A 12,687-nucleotide genomic window follows, 5' to 3' on the forward strand; every position below is an offset into this window, starting at 1 on the left:
CACTGATCGTGTTCCCTGTCATCAGGAACACGATCAGTGACGTGTCACAGCAAGCCACGCCCCCCTACAGTAAGAATCACTACTTAGGGAACATTTACCCTACAGCGCCACCTAGTGGTCAACTGCTTCACGGCCAGTGTCATTTTCACAGTAACCAGTGTATTTTTATAGCACTGATCGCTGTAAAAATGACAGTGGTCCCAAAAATGTGTCAAAAGTGTCCGATGTGTCCGCCATAATGTCGCAGTCACGATAAAAATTGCAGATCGCTGCCATTACTAGTAAAAAAAAATTATTAACGTAGCACTACCCCCGAAGGAGCTGCTGGTTTGTTTTGGGCGGCATGTTACCTCGTGTTTCTCTGATGTCTAGGGGTGATTGGTGAAAGTTGTAGTAACGGAATGTCCACGACAGGTGTCTTTTTTTCTATGCTCTTTATTACCCAGCCAGGTAAAAACAATAAAACTTGAAGAGTAGAGGTAGAAGAAATGAAGATAGCAGATCCAGATGTCAGAAATATAGAAACAGTCCTGCTCCCACATGTAATGTCTCTTTCACCACTCCAGCCTGAGTGGGTATAGTGTACCTGGACAGGCCTCTCTCACCGGCCTGGCAGCCAGAATGTCACTCGAACCTTAGGAAAAAGTCTCTGCCACAGACCCTCCTGGTAAATGAACAGCGGAGATAATCCTCCTTAGCAGATTTGGCACCTGGATCTCCTTCAGGAATTGAATTAGGGTACCGACTGACGGGTGGCCAACATCCAGCCCTTCAGTGTCCGGTTCCCGTGGTTCCCAATGGATAGTCAGGCCCCTATCGGAAAACCAGCCTCTCTTGGTACTCCTCAGGCAGACTCTCCACCGTCCCCAAGCGGAAGATCAATTGCTCCGGGCTAACGTGGTCCTGAAGCCAGGATCCTTGCATTGTACGAGCAACCCCGGCCCGAAAGGCCATTCGCCGGGGCGGCGTGAGGTGGCTACCCTAAAGGTGGGCGCCACACGAGGAGAAACCCAGAAAATGACATCTGCCTCATAAATACCCTCTCCCAGCATGCACAGCGAGGCCAAACCCTCCTGATAGGCTGCCGGGCAAGAGTACCCAATCCTTGACTTCACTGCTGCCACCTGCCGACCTGGGGTGAGATCAGCACCCCAGAAACAACAGAATGGACCACAACCGTGTGGTCCATCGGCACCGTCCTAATCGGGGCAATGCCCGATTTCAAAAAGTATTTGCTGTACTACTTTTTGCCATTTCGGGGAACAATTTATATTGATTATAATTATGGAATATAATATTGATTATTATATATGTTTCTGAAATCGTGGCTGAAATCGGGACTGACAAGCGGGAGTAAAATCGTGCGAGTTGAGCTGAATTTGCACGGCTTCATTCCCGCAGCCCAGTGTGAACCTGGTCTAAAGCGGAATTAAATCCTTCTATCCTTTACAGCCAAAAAAACGTCTTCTGTTTGATGTGCAACTGGCATTAAGCTGCACATGCGATCAGTTATGACACCAGCCATTTGATGGTTTGACAGTTTGGTTGAGGACACAAGCAAATGTGACTGCTAGGAACCCTGACATTCCAGGAATGTAACGGTTTTTTAACCACTTCCATACCAGGCCTATTCTGGCATTCAGAACCCCCAAACATTATATATTTTTATTAGCAGAGATCCTAGGGATTAAAATGGCATTGTTGCATTGTTTTACGTCACACGGTATTTTTTTGTAAAAAACTGTTTCAAGAATTAAAAAGAAAAAAAAAGTAAAGTCAGCCCAATTTTGTTATATAATGTGAAAGATGATGTTACGCTGAGTAAAAATATACCCAACATGTCACGCTTTAAAATTGCTCACACTCGTGGAATGGCACCAAACTTTGGTACTTAAAAATCTCCATAGGCGATGCTTTAACCGCTTGTCGACCAGCCGCCATCATTATAATGGTCGGCACAGCTCTCAAATTTTTGCTGTCCGAAATTCCGACAAAAAAAGTCTGATGGAGCCTACACACGGTTGGAATTTCCGATCAAAATCTCACATCGAACTTTTCTTTCCGAATTTCTGATGTGTACGCGGCTGTCGCAGCATTAGAGATGACTGGGGACCATCTGGTCACTGGAAATCTCTATGCTCAACTTCCAGCACTGGCGGATTCCTTCTCTGACTCACCCGGGCACGGACGAGGGTGGCGAGGAGTGTCCCCTCCCGCCGCCTGTAAGAATGATAAAGCGGGTGAACTTCTGCTTTGATTGTTCTTACGGTGCAGGGAATCGCTGGCTAAAAAAGATGATATCTGAATTCAGATATCCCCACTCAAACTCCAGGACGTCATACGACATCCACTAATGGGTTAGTGGAACTAAACCCATTAAATTGATGGGTTTAGTTCCACTTTATGATTTACTGCTGGGGCTCAGTTTAGTTGTAAATTAGCTCAATGTATTGGTATGGGTTAGAGTAAATGGTGATATAAACATAAATGAGCAGATAGAGGTTATATTCAGAAACAGTCTGCTAAACAGTATAGTTACTATGCCAAAGTAACTCAGTTTAGAGTGCTGTACCACTAGACTGAAAACAACTCATTAATCAGCAAAGTCAGCAATAAACAGTACACAGAAAAATAACTGCAGTATGGATAAGAATACAATAGCTAATTTAGAGTGCACTCTCTTAAAATGGCTAGGATATGGTGCAATGTTCCCTGAGATGTACCTCTTAAACTGGTTGTAAACTGCAAGTGGTAATAAAAAAATAAAAATAATCCTGTAGTGTCATAATGTGCTAGTATGCATCGTATGAGTTCACAGTCACTTTAATATAAGAAATAGGCAAATGTCTCTATGGAGCAGCTATCGTAGTGCAGTCCTTAGCCCTATCTCTTCAATGGGCTAGCATTAGGCCCAGTTTTTCCAGTGTTGCACATGAGTACAATCCCAGTAAAACCTGCATGAAGTAAGGCTACTGTTTATAGTCAGTTTCCAGCATCAAATTGTAAATCATCACAGTGGAAGCTCACCAGTCCCAGTGATATCACAGTTTACAATCCATTCACATACAGTGATTAGTTCTCCCTCCGCTCTGCACCCAGGTCACTTTGGTCATCAGCAGACCAGGAATCAGCACTCCAGGTCATTCTCAGGTTGCCGATATGCAGCAAGCAATGGCACACAATTGACGGCGATGTGCACTCTCCAGACTTCTTCACAGCAAAATGAAGTTATTCTCTGTACAGTCCAGGAAAATGTAGCTCTTTCCCCTCCTACTGGCAATTTCTCTCAGGGGAGTGTAGTTCAAAAACTCTTGACTTCCCCACTAGAATCTCTTTGGACTACAGTTTCCACAGTACAGTGCTTCCTGAATCAGTCAGTTAAACTCTTTCTGCTAAGCAGTTCTTTCCTCTCTCTGAAAACAGCCATTAACCAGTTCAGCTCTGCAGGGCTCAATGGGAGCACCTGGCTACACACTTGCCCCACCAGAAATCTTTGGTCCCCAAAGAAGGGGCAGAGTTGAATGGTATATAATGTCCATAACTTTAAATTAACAAAAATGATTAGTTAAAATCATGAAAAAAATATTCTCATTAGCATAGGAATTGACAAGGGAACCTCCCACCATTTGTTCGGAGTGAGGTTATCTTGTCCATAAACCACCGATATTGGGATGAGCCACCTAGGGGGGTGAGTTTGAGTTGCATTCCACTAAATCTGTATTAAGAAGGGTTGGTGCTTTGTGAATCCTTTGAGAGGTGAAAAGTACTTCCTCAGAGCTTTAGTCAGTCTTTAAGGGGTCGAAGTGTTCATTTTGCTCTTTGCTTTTTGGCTTGGATGGCAGCAGCAGTGGCAAGAGTTGGTAATTGTGGCAGGTCAGGAAATGTGGCAGAAGCTGGTAATGGTAGAAGGGACTAGTTTTTGGTCTGGATAACAGAAAAGTTTAGCTGGAAGTATCAGCTGCAGGGGTTTTGTAATCATTGCTAATCTAGGACTGGTACATTTTTAGGAAAGTGAGCTTGACCATGGTGTCTGGGACAGGCAGATTAATCTCTAACAAATCATCCACTGCTGCCAGGAAAGCCAGAAACTCCAGCACATACTGTGCCGGATCACAAAAGTGGTCCAGCCTGGACACCCAATAGTCCATGGGTTTAGGAATTCAAACAGTGTTCACATTAGGCCTGGGCCCCAAGCAGTTTACGATCATATAGTTGGGACACTAAAGTGCCACTTGATTGGAGGATCATAATATGTAGGGCCACTCCAGTGTCCTATCCAAATAATATTGAAAAGAAAACTTGGTGCATCAACTGCACAGTAAACCCCTCATGAACTTTTATTTGGCAGTATATATATATATATATATATATATATATATATATATATATATATATATATATATATATATATATATATATATATATATATATATATATATACAGTACAGACCAAAAGTTTGCACACACCTTCTCATTCAAAGAGTTTTCTTTATTTTCATGACTATGAAAATTGTAGATTCACACTGAAGGCATCAAAACTATGAATTAACACATGTGGAATTATACATAACAAAAAAGTGTAAAACAACTGAAACTATATTTCATATTCTAGGTTCTTCAAAGTAGCCACCTTTTGCTTTGATTACTGCTTGGCACACTCTTGCCATTCTCTTGATGAGCTTCAAGAGGTAGTCACCTGGCGCAGCACCCCATCACTCTCCTTCTTGGTCAAATAGCCCTTACACAGCCTGGAGGTGTGTTTGGGGTCATTGTCCTGTTGAAAAATAAATGATGGTCCAACTAAATGCAAACCGGATGGAATAGCATGCCGCTGCAAGATGCTGTAGTAGCCATGCTGGTTCAGTATGCCTTCAATTTTGAATAAATCCCCAAAAGTGTCACCAGCAAAGCACCCCCACACCATCACACCGCCTCCTCCATGCTTCACGGTGGGAACCAGGCATGTAGAGTCCATCCGTTCACCTTTTCTGCGTCGCACAAAGACACGGGGGTTGGGACCAAAGATCTCAAGTTTGGACTCATCAGACCAAAGCACAGATTTCCACTGGTCTAATGTCCATTCCTTGTGTTCTTTAGCCCAAACAAGTCTCTTCTGCTTGTTGCCTTTCTATAGCAGTGGTTTCCTAGCAGATATTATACCATGAAGGCCTGATTCACACAGTCTCCTCTTAACAGTTCTAGAGATGTGTCTGCTGCAAAAGGTGGCTACTTTGAAGAACCTAGAATATGAAATATATTTTCAGTTGTTTCACACTTTTTTGTTATGTATAATTCCACATGTGTTAATTCATAGTTTTGATGCCTTTAGTGTGAATCTACAATTTTCTTAGTCATGAAAATAAAGAAAACTCTTTGAATGAGAAGGTGTGTCCAAACTTTTGGTCTGTACTGTATATATATATATATATATACAGTATATATATATATATATATATATATATATATATATATATATATATATATATATATATATATATATATATATATATATATATATAAAAGTGTATTTATATTGACATCATAAAAGCTTTAAACACTACAAAGAAAATGAAAATATTAAGATGTGAGGATTCTGATACCCAAACAACTAAACAACACAAGAACATGTCATAACAAAGAGCTACCCATAAAACATCATGGGGCTAGCTACCATGGAAATTGGCGTAGAAGCCCGACATGTTTGGGACTGATACACGTCTATCTTCAGAGGTTATTCATATGGGCAACACTTCTTCTAGAACATAAAATTATAATAAATTAGTAAACAATATATTGTACCATTTATGAAGCATATTGCTAACAATATTGGTATAATACTAATCTTTTAGATATTACATTCCATAGGCTATGAAAAAAGGGGGTATATGTACAAAAGAATTTGTTTAAATGAAAATGTGCAACATCGTGGTATTACATAGCATGACAATTCCTGCAGGTATGATGGTGTCCTAATGATATTTGCCATCAAATTCCCAAATTTTTTGGCTTTTGATGGTGATTGGAAGATCAGAGATACATTGGGCATGAGACTGCCACTATCAGGAAATAGGGCCCAGAGATTCTTCTGCAGTACCTACTCTAAGTGGTGCATTTTGTGCTTCCTCTGGGATGCTAGCATTAGACCAGTCATTTTCCCCTTGTATCGTGGATCTGAATGGGTGGCTACCAAATAATAGTACCTCTTGTTCATGGCCTAAATCCTAGGATTTTTGCACAGTAATTTCAACAAAAAGAAAATCCTATTCGCCATAAACTGCGTGCAGCAAAGGAACCCAAAGGAGTCCTTGGTGTTGTCAACAGTGCCACTGATAGGGGTACCACTGATCTTCATCTAGGAGGTGGGACACACAGGGGGCCTGAACAGCAGGGGGAATCAGTGCGGCGGGGCAGAGGGGCAATTATAGAAGGATGCCTTGTGCGGCTCTCTGCAGCAAGTGAAAGACAGTTTCTCTCCCTCTCACTGGCTTTCAGCTGCTGGAGTGAAAGGCACAGACACAGGGCATCGTTACTGTAATTGCGTCCCCTGCAGCAATCCCCTACCTGTTCCGCCTGCTTCTGATTCCCCCGTGTGCCTCTGTCACTGTGCTCCCCCTGGCCCTTTCCAATGGCGCTGCTGCTTTCCCAGCTGCCACGGGTGTCAGGATGGAGAGTGGGGAAAGTTTGCCTGAAAATAGGTCATCAAATATGTCAGGCACGTCTGTCTCCTGTTCATTCATCTTCAGTGCAGCTAATTCTGCAAAGATTCAAATAATATATTATTTTTTTTATAAAAATCATTTGTAAAAATTGTAAAAACGATAATTTGAAAATGAAGGGCTCATTCACATGGCTTCTCTAGTCCATACAGTGTGAATGAGCAGTTTGTGTGACGGTTGTCTGTTACTCTATGAGGATGCAGCGGTTGTATGAACACAGCCGCAGGTCCTAATTTAATAAGTGTGTAGGTTTGGGCGAGTTGCCCTGAATGCACACTGTCAATGTTCGGGGTCATACATCCGCATCCACACACCTGTCAAATGAGGACCTGAGGCTGTGTTTGTACAGCTGCTGCATATAACTTAACATAGGCTGCCTGCACATAGCAATAGCCACATTTAAAAAACAAAAACACTGATTCACACTGTACAGGCTGTGAATAAGCCCCCAAACCTCATGTACACACAGAACTTTTTATTAACTGAATACAGTTTTATCTTTTACATTTAGCAGGAATTTTGTAAGTTATGTTATATTTGTGTCCAGAAGGTGCAAAAATGGCCTAGATGCATGTCTCAGCGCCAAAAAAACAGGATGTCTCTGAGCGGACAATTTGTCAGAAGGATGGATGAACACAATAAAGCAGCCAGTAACACTATTTTTTCAAAAGGATATGGCAATGAAAGCAGCTATCTAAAGTCCAAAAGTCAAAAACTCGTAGAGCGCATAGATATTAAAATATATCAACTGAAACTAAAAAGTCCAAATGATAAAACAGCGCTTGTTTAAGTTGGTTAAATGCCTAACTGCATTAAAGCATTTGCGTGATGACGATGCAACAAAGATATTCAACAGTGATGGGTGCTTTAACAATAGGTATGTGATGGATCCTACACCTGCTCCCAATCTTCACCACAAGTGAGGCACACCCCCCTTCGGGGTACAAACTCACCAGAAGGCCAATAAAAATGAGCCTTAAGAGGTAACTGTCACTGGAACATTCGTCAGCACTGCCAGGGTCAGCATGGGTTAATACTCCATACGCATATATAAAGACAAGAAGGCACCAACATAGTGTAATCCCGTTTTTAATAGATAAAAGAGTACCCCTTTAGCACATTAAGCAAACCCCTGCTCCAAATGCACGTACCGTCAGTATAAAGTTGATGAGCGTATAAAGTTAGAGTGTCTCCAAATGGTAACCAAGTCCCCAGAAGCTTGCGTGTTGTTGCCACAGCGCTCGAACTCCTTCCTGGTCTGAGTAAACCAACGGTGGAGCGCACTCGTCACTTCCGGTTTACGAATCGCCTTAGTAGTCCGGCCCTAAACCGGTTTTGTCACTCGATTGACTTCAACAGAGAACGTGGCTACTCGGCGTGGACGTGCATGTTATATCAGCCCTCCTCTATGACCATTGGACGCTGAAGACACATAGAAGTGGTCCAATTGGTCCATCCCTGAACAGGGCAGGCTCGTTCAGCACAGAGATGGGGATAATAACAGACAGCACATCGCGATCCTAATTGCACATACTCGCTCAGGATGGGGAAGAACACCAATGAGACACTTCCAATCCCGGCAGTCAAATTAATATTAGCTGGAGTAATAGACTACTGTCTGTATAAATTGCTTCTGGGGTCAAAGTCAACCGAGCATGTATCCGTAAATATTACGAACTATAGGGAATAACTGAAGCTATTTTCCATATACCGTATTTGCCGGCGTATAAGACGACTGGGCGTATAAGACGACCCCCTAATTTTCCAGGAAAAAATTTGGTTTTGGGATATACTCGCCGTATAAGACTACCCCCTTCCTACTAGTCTTTCTGGAAGCTGAGGGGTAGCCGGAACAACCGCTGACAGAAACAACAGCTGACAGAAACAGGCTTTTTTCAAATCTCACTGTGCCATTACATTACATGCCCCACTGTGCCATTACATTACATGCCCCCACTGTGCCATTACATGCCACCACTGTGCCATTACATTACATGCCCCCACTGTGCCATCACTTGCCCCCACTGTGCCATCACTTGCCCCCACTGTGCCATCACTTGCCCCCACAGTGCCATCACTCACGTTTTGCAGGTTCTGGCTTCCAGGTCGGTGACAGTCTCCGTCTGCTGCGAGCGTCCATGATTTGAAAGCCGCGCCTTCTTCTCAGTGTGTCCTGTGATAGGCGGAACACAAATCTTCCCAGCAGCGCCTCTGTTCTGTGTTCCGCCTATCACGGATGTCCTCTCGTCCGAGGATGAGAAGGCATCCGTGATAGGCGGAACACAGAACAGAGGCACTGCTGGGAAGATTTGTGTTCCGCCTTTCACAGGACACGCTGAGAAGAAGGCGCGGCTTTCAAATCATGGACGCCCGCAGCAGCATGGAGACTGTCACCGGCGTATAAGATGACCCCCGACTTTGGATGAATTTTTTTGCATCCAGAAAGTCGTCTTATACGCCGGAAAATCCGGTAGTTAAGTAAGAATAAAATAAATTAAATTAATTAAACGCATAATGTTTTTTTTTTAAACTATAAAAACAATGATATTAATCAGAGGATTATATATAAAATATGCACTTCAATAAAATAAAATGTATTATTATTAAATAGTCTTGATTAGGAGGAAAAATAAATAAATGATTAAATCGATATATATACTGTATCTATGAAAAGTTGGAGGCTAAGGTTGAGTGAATCATCAAATAGATGTTTAAAGGAATAAATATATTTACATTCAGCATACTGTAAACATGAGGTAGATGAAGGTGGGGGTTATTAATAGTCACTGATGAAACAGTTAATGTCGAGGTCGACATTTAACCCCTTAGGGGCCAAAGTGTCGACGGAATATATCCATTGGGTCTCGAGTTTGGACAATTCTCTCACACGGTTAGATCCCCTCCAGGATGGTTTAAGATGGTCTGCTCCCCAGCAGGTCTCAGGTGCCTATGATCATTTGGATAGAGTAGTTCAGTGTCACAGATAAATTATCTTCCACATACTGGTGGAGGGCAAAGATGGCCTTCTGTGAAAAATAATGATGGCTGGATAACTGACACTGAGTTGTAGCACAGAAGAAAAACTTGATGAATGAGGCCACCTCCACAACCTGAAACGGAAGCAGCTGCAACGCTACCAGTTTTGCCAAGCTGGTACTGAGATGCTGGGTATGGGGGTAATTACCAAACATGTGCAATTCATTTTGCAACGAATTGAAATTCAGCCGAATTTTGCATTCGTTAAAAGTCTAATGAAACAAAAGGTTGTCTCAGAGTAAATCTTAGTGCTGGTTCACACAGGGGCCGCCTGACAAGTCGCACTCCATGCATTGCAATGAAACTGATCTAATAGGAGCGAGGTTCCTGTACAACCTTGGGGCTATACAGAAGTCATTTGCAAGACGGGGAGGCTTCAGAGTCCGACGACTTTGAAGCTGCTCCTGTGTGAACCGTACAGTCCAATCAGATGATTCATTTTGTGCTAGATGTTGGATTACTGGCAAAGTGTATTCCTGAGAACTGCGTGGGAAGGGTGTTGTATTGTATTAGAGCATAGGAGGAGATATTGTCATTGTGTGTGTTAATGGAATCAATAAACAAACAACTTTCCAAATTATGAATCATTATCATGAATATATATACATACATAAATATCGAATCAAATCCATATACATACAAAACAAATCGATTCGCTATAACGAATATCGACACTCTACAGAAATAATGAATTATCCGAAAATGAATTAACTTAACATAACGAATTTAACAGAACAAAATTATGTATTTTATGAATGAAAACGAAACTAAACTAAATTTTCCGTTGGGCACAAGTCTAGTAATTACAGGATATTTTGTTTCTTCCACTCCAGCAGCTGTGGAAGAGACACCTTCCTAGTAAAAGATGCTGCTGGAAATCATGAGTGGATGTTAAGAGACTTATGGTGAGGTTCAAGCCTATGCACGATCCTACATGCCAACCCTCCTTCCCCGCTTCATGTGGCATAAGGTAAGCCTCTGAAACACATTGGAGACCTTCCTTCCTATCCTTAAAGTGGAAAGTGACTGACAATGACCAGCAAGGAGGAGGAGCAGTGCAGGCCTTTTAGTTCTGTCCAGTATGATTGAAGTGCTGCTTCCACTGAGTTTTTTGGTACAAAAGCTAAACAGCAGTTGTTACTGACACACACAAAATAGAAAAGGACTGTAGGGTCTCTGCACTGTGAACACAGGGGAGGCACACAATAGTATTTAGCCCACCACACTTACAATAGTTCACTGTAATGTTGCACTATACAGCTTCGTATAGCAGCAACTCTCTCTCTACAAACACACTGTGAGATTTCCCTATATACGTCAATACACTCTAAGACTTGTCTGTTGGGAACCCAGCTTTTTATAGTGAGTTGGTTGGCACACTGAAAACCCCTATTACTGGCCTTTCTAAACCACCTGGCCTAAGCTGTTTGATGTATTGTTCTCTCTCGTGGAACTACATGGTTATCTACTTGTTACAGCAATGCGTCCAGCACCATCTTGACTGGCAAGAGTAATTTCTACAATAATTATTTTAAAGCCTAGTTCACACAATGAGATTATCGGACGAATGATCTTCTGGTTTTTTTTTTTGGATGCTAATCTCCATATCGAAAACTAATAGGTTACTAAAGCATGAAAATTCAGACAGAATAAAAATGTGGAAGTGATGTAATGTGTTGTAGGGTATTTGTATTGTATTTTCAGACTAAAACTGTACTGATTAAATGAAAATATTATGATCTGGTATCGTACGAGAAAATGTTTTGTGTTTATCCCTTCGAAAAACTTAGGACGACAGCTGTGTGCTAACGATCAGATTATCGTATGATCGCTTAGAAAGCAGTATTTTTTGTATGGTATTCTGATCAGGTTTACGGGGCTTTAATGCATGAGCGGGTGGGGATAAGCCATAATGTACAAGCGTAATGTATTATTATATTTGCACATTACTGTACACTTACCTACCAGACGAACCACCCCAGCGACATGACAGCTGAAATTTCCCCGTTCACTCTTTCGCTGCTGCTTATTTGTTTGTCAGGTCTTCTTCTAGATTTGGGGTCTTTGACCATCTTCAATAACTGACTGAGCATGATGCAACTCTTGTGCATGCACAATTCTTAAGGCAGGCTGAGAATATACACTGTGCGACTCAGTATTAAATTATTAGAAACATTGCTGGCAGGAAGAAGAGGCACAATTATTGTAAAAAACGATATTTTGAAAACCTGATTTTAGTTCCACTTTAGGCAAAAGAAGGGTCCAGTAACATAATCTGTTAAAGCCATGTGACCGTCCCTCTTCCAATCACAAAATTTGCTTTGCTGCATGAAGCAGACCGAACTCTGTGAGGTACCACAGGCTCAATGTCACAGCATGCATTTAATGAATGGTCTGCAAAATGCATGATTAGGAGACGGGACCGCTCGTTCTGGTAAAACTAGCGTTTTTAATGGAGATAGCACATTCGTCACGCTGTAACAGACTGAAAAGCACGGAGACTGAAAAGCACGGAGACTGAAAAGCACGGAGACTGAAAAGCCCAAATCGGCTCTCACCAAACTTTTACTAACACGCGGTAACACGAAATCAGCAACGCCATTGGTATAAGACCAAAAACTCGGCTGACAAGAGGCAGTATAGAATTCAATGCCGAGCTTATACACAGGCCTTAAAACGGCAAAAAAGGTCCCATTATAGCGATCTTATTGATAACGCCGACAATAGTGCTTCGGCACTTTTTAAAATAGTTAAAACCTTATTCTCCCATACGCAGAGCCAGGTGAATATACCTCATTCGCAAGCTCTGTGCGATAATTTACTTAATACTTTCGTTACTAAAGTAGCCGACATACGCTTAGGCATAGGACAACTAACTCCCTTGGAATATCCCCAACCCTCGACCGACCCCCTGTCACTCTCAGGGACTGATTCA

General features: G+C 42.1%; 2 protein-coding genes across 5 annotated transcripts in view; one reads left to right on the forward strand and one right to left on the reverse strand.

Annotated features, from left to right (window-relative positions):
* The window catches only part of IDUA (alpha-L-iduronidase), a 205,583-nt gene that overhangs the window by 143,053 nt on the left and 49,843 nt on the right, over window positions 1–12,687 (reverse strand). The gene's annotated exons all lie outside the window — the stretch shown is intronic.
* Window positions 1–12,687, forward strand: part of SLC26A1 (solute carrier family 26 member 1) — a 51,329-nt gene that overhangs the window by 12,298 nt on the left and 26,344 nt on the right. For 2 of the 4 annotated variants that reach the window (XM_040324341.1, XM_040324323.1), the window contains exon 3: window positions 10,586–10,722. The exons of 1 other annotated variant lie outside the window; for it this stretch is intronic. The gene's annotated coding sequence lies outside the window, so the exon portion shown is untranslated. The remainder of the gene's footprint in view (window positions 1–10,585; window positions 10,723–12,687) is intronic. One more of the 4 variants, XM_040324331.1, reaches the window with a different exon arrangement.

This window comes from Rana temporaria, chromosome 1 (assembly GCF_905171775.1).
Source record: "Rana temporaria chromosome 1, aRanTem1.1, whole genome shotgun sequence".
Lineage (NCBI taxonomy): Eukaryota > Metazoa > Chordata > Amphibia > Anura > Ranidae > Rana > Rana temporaria.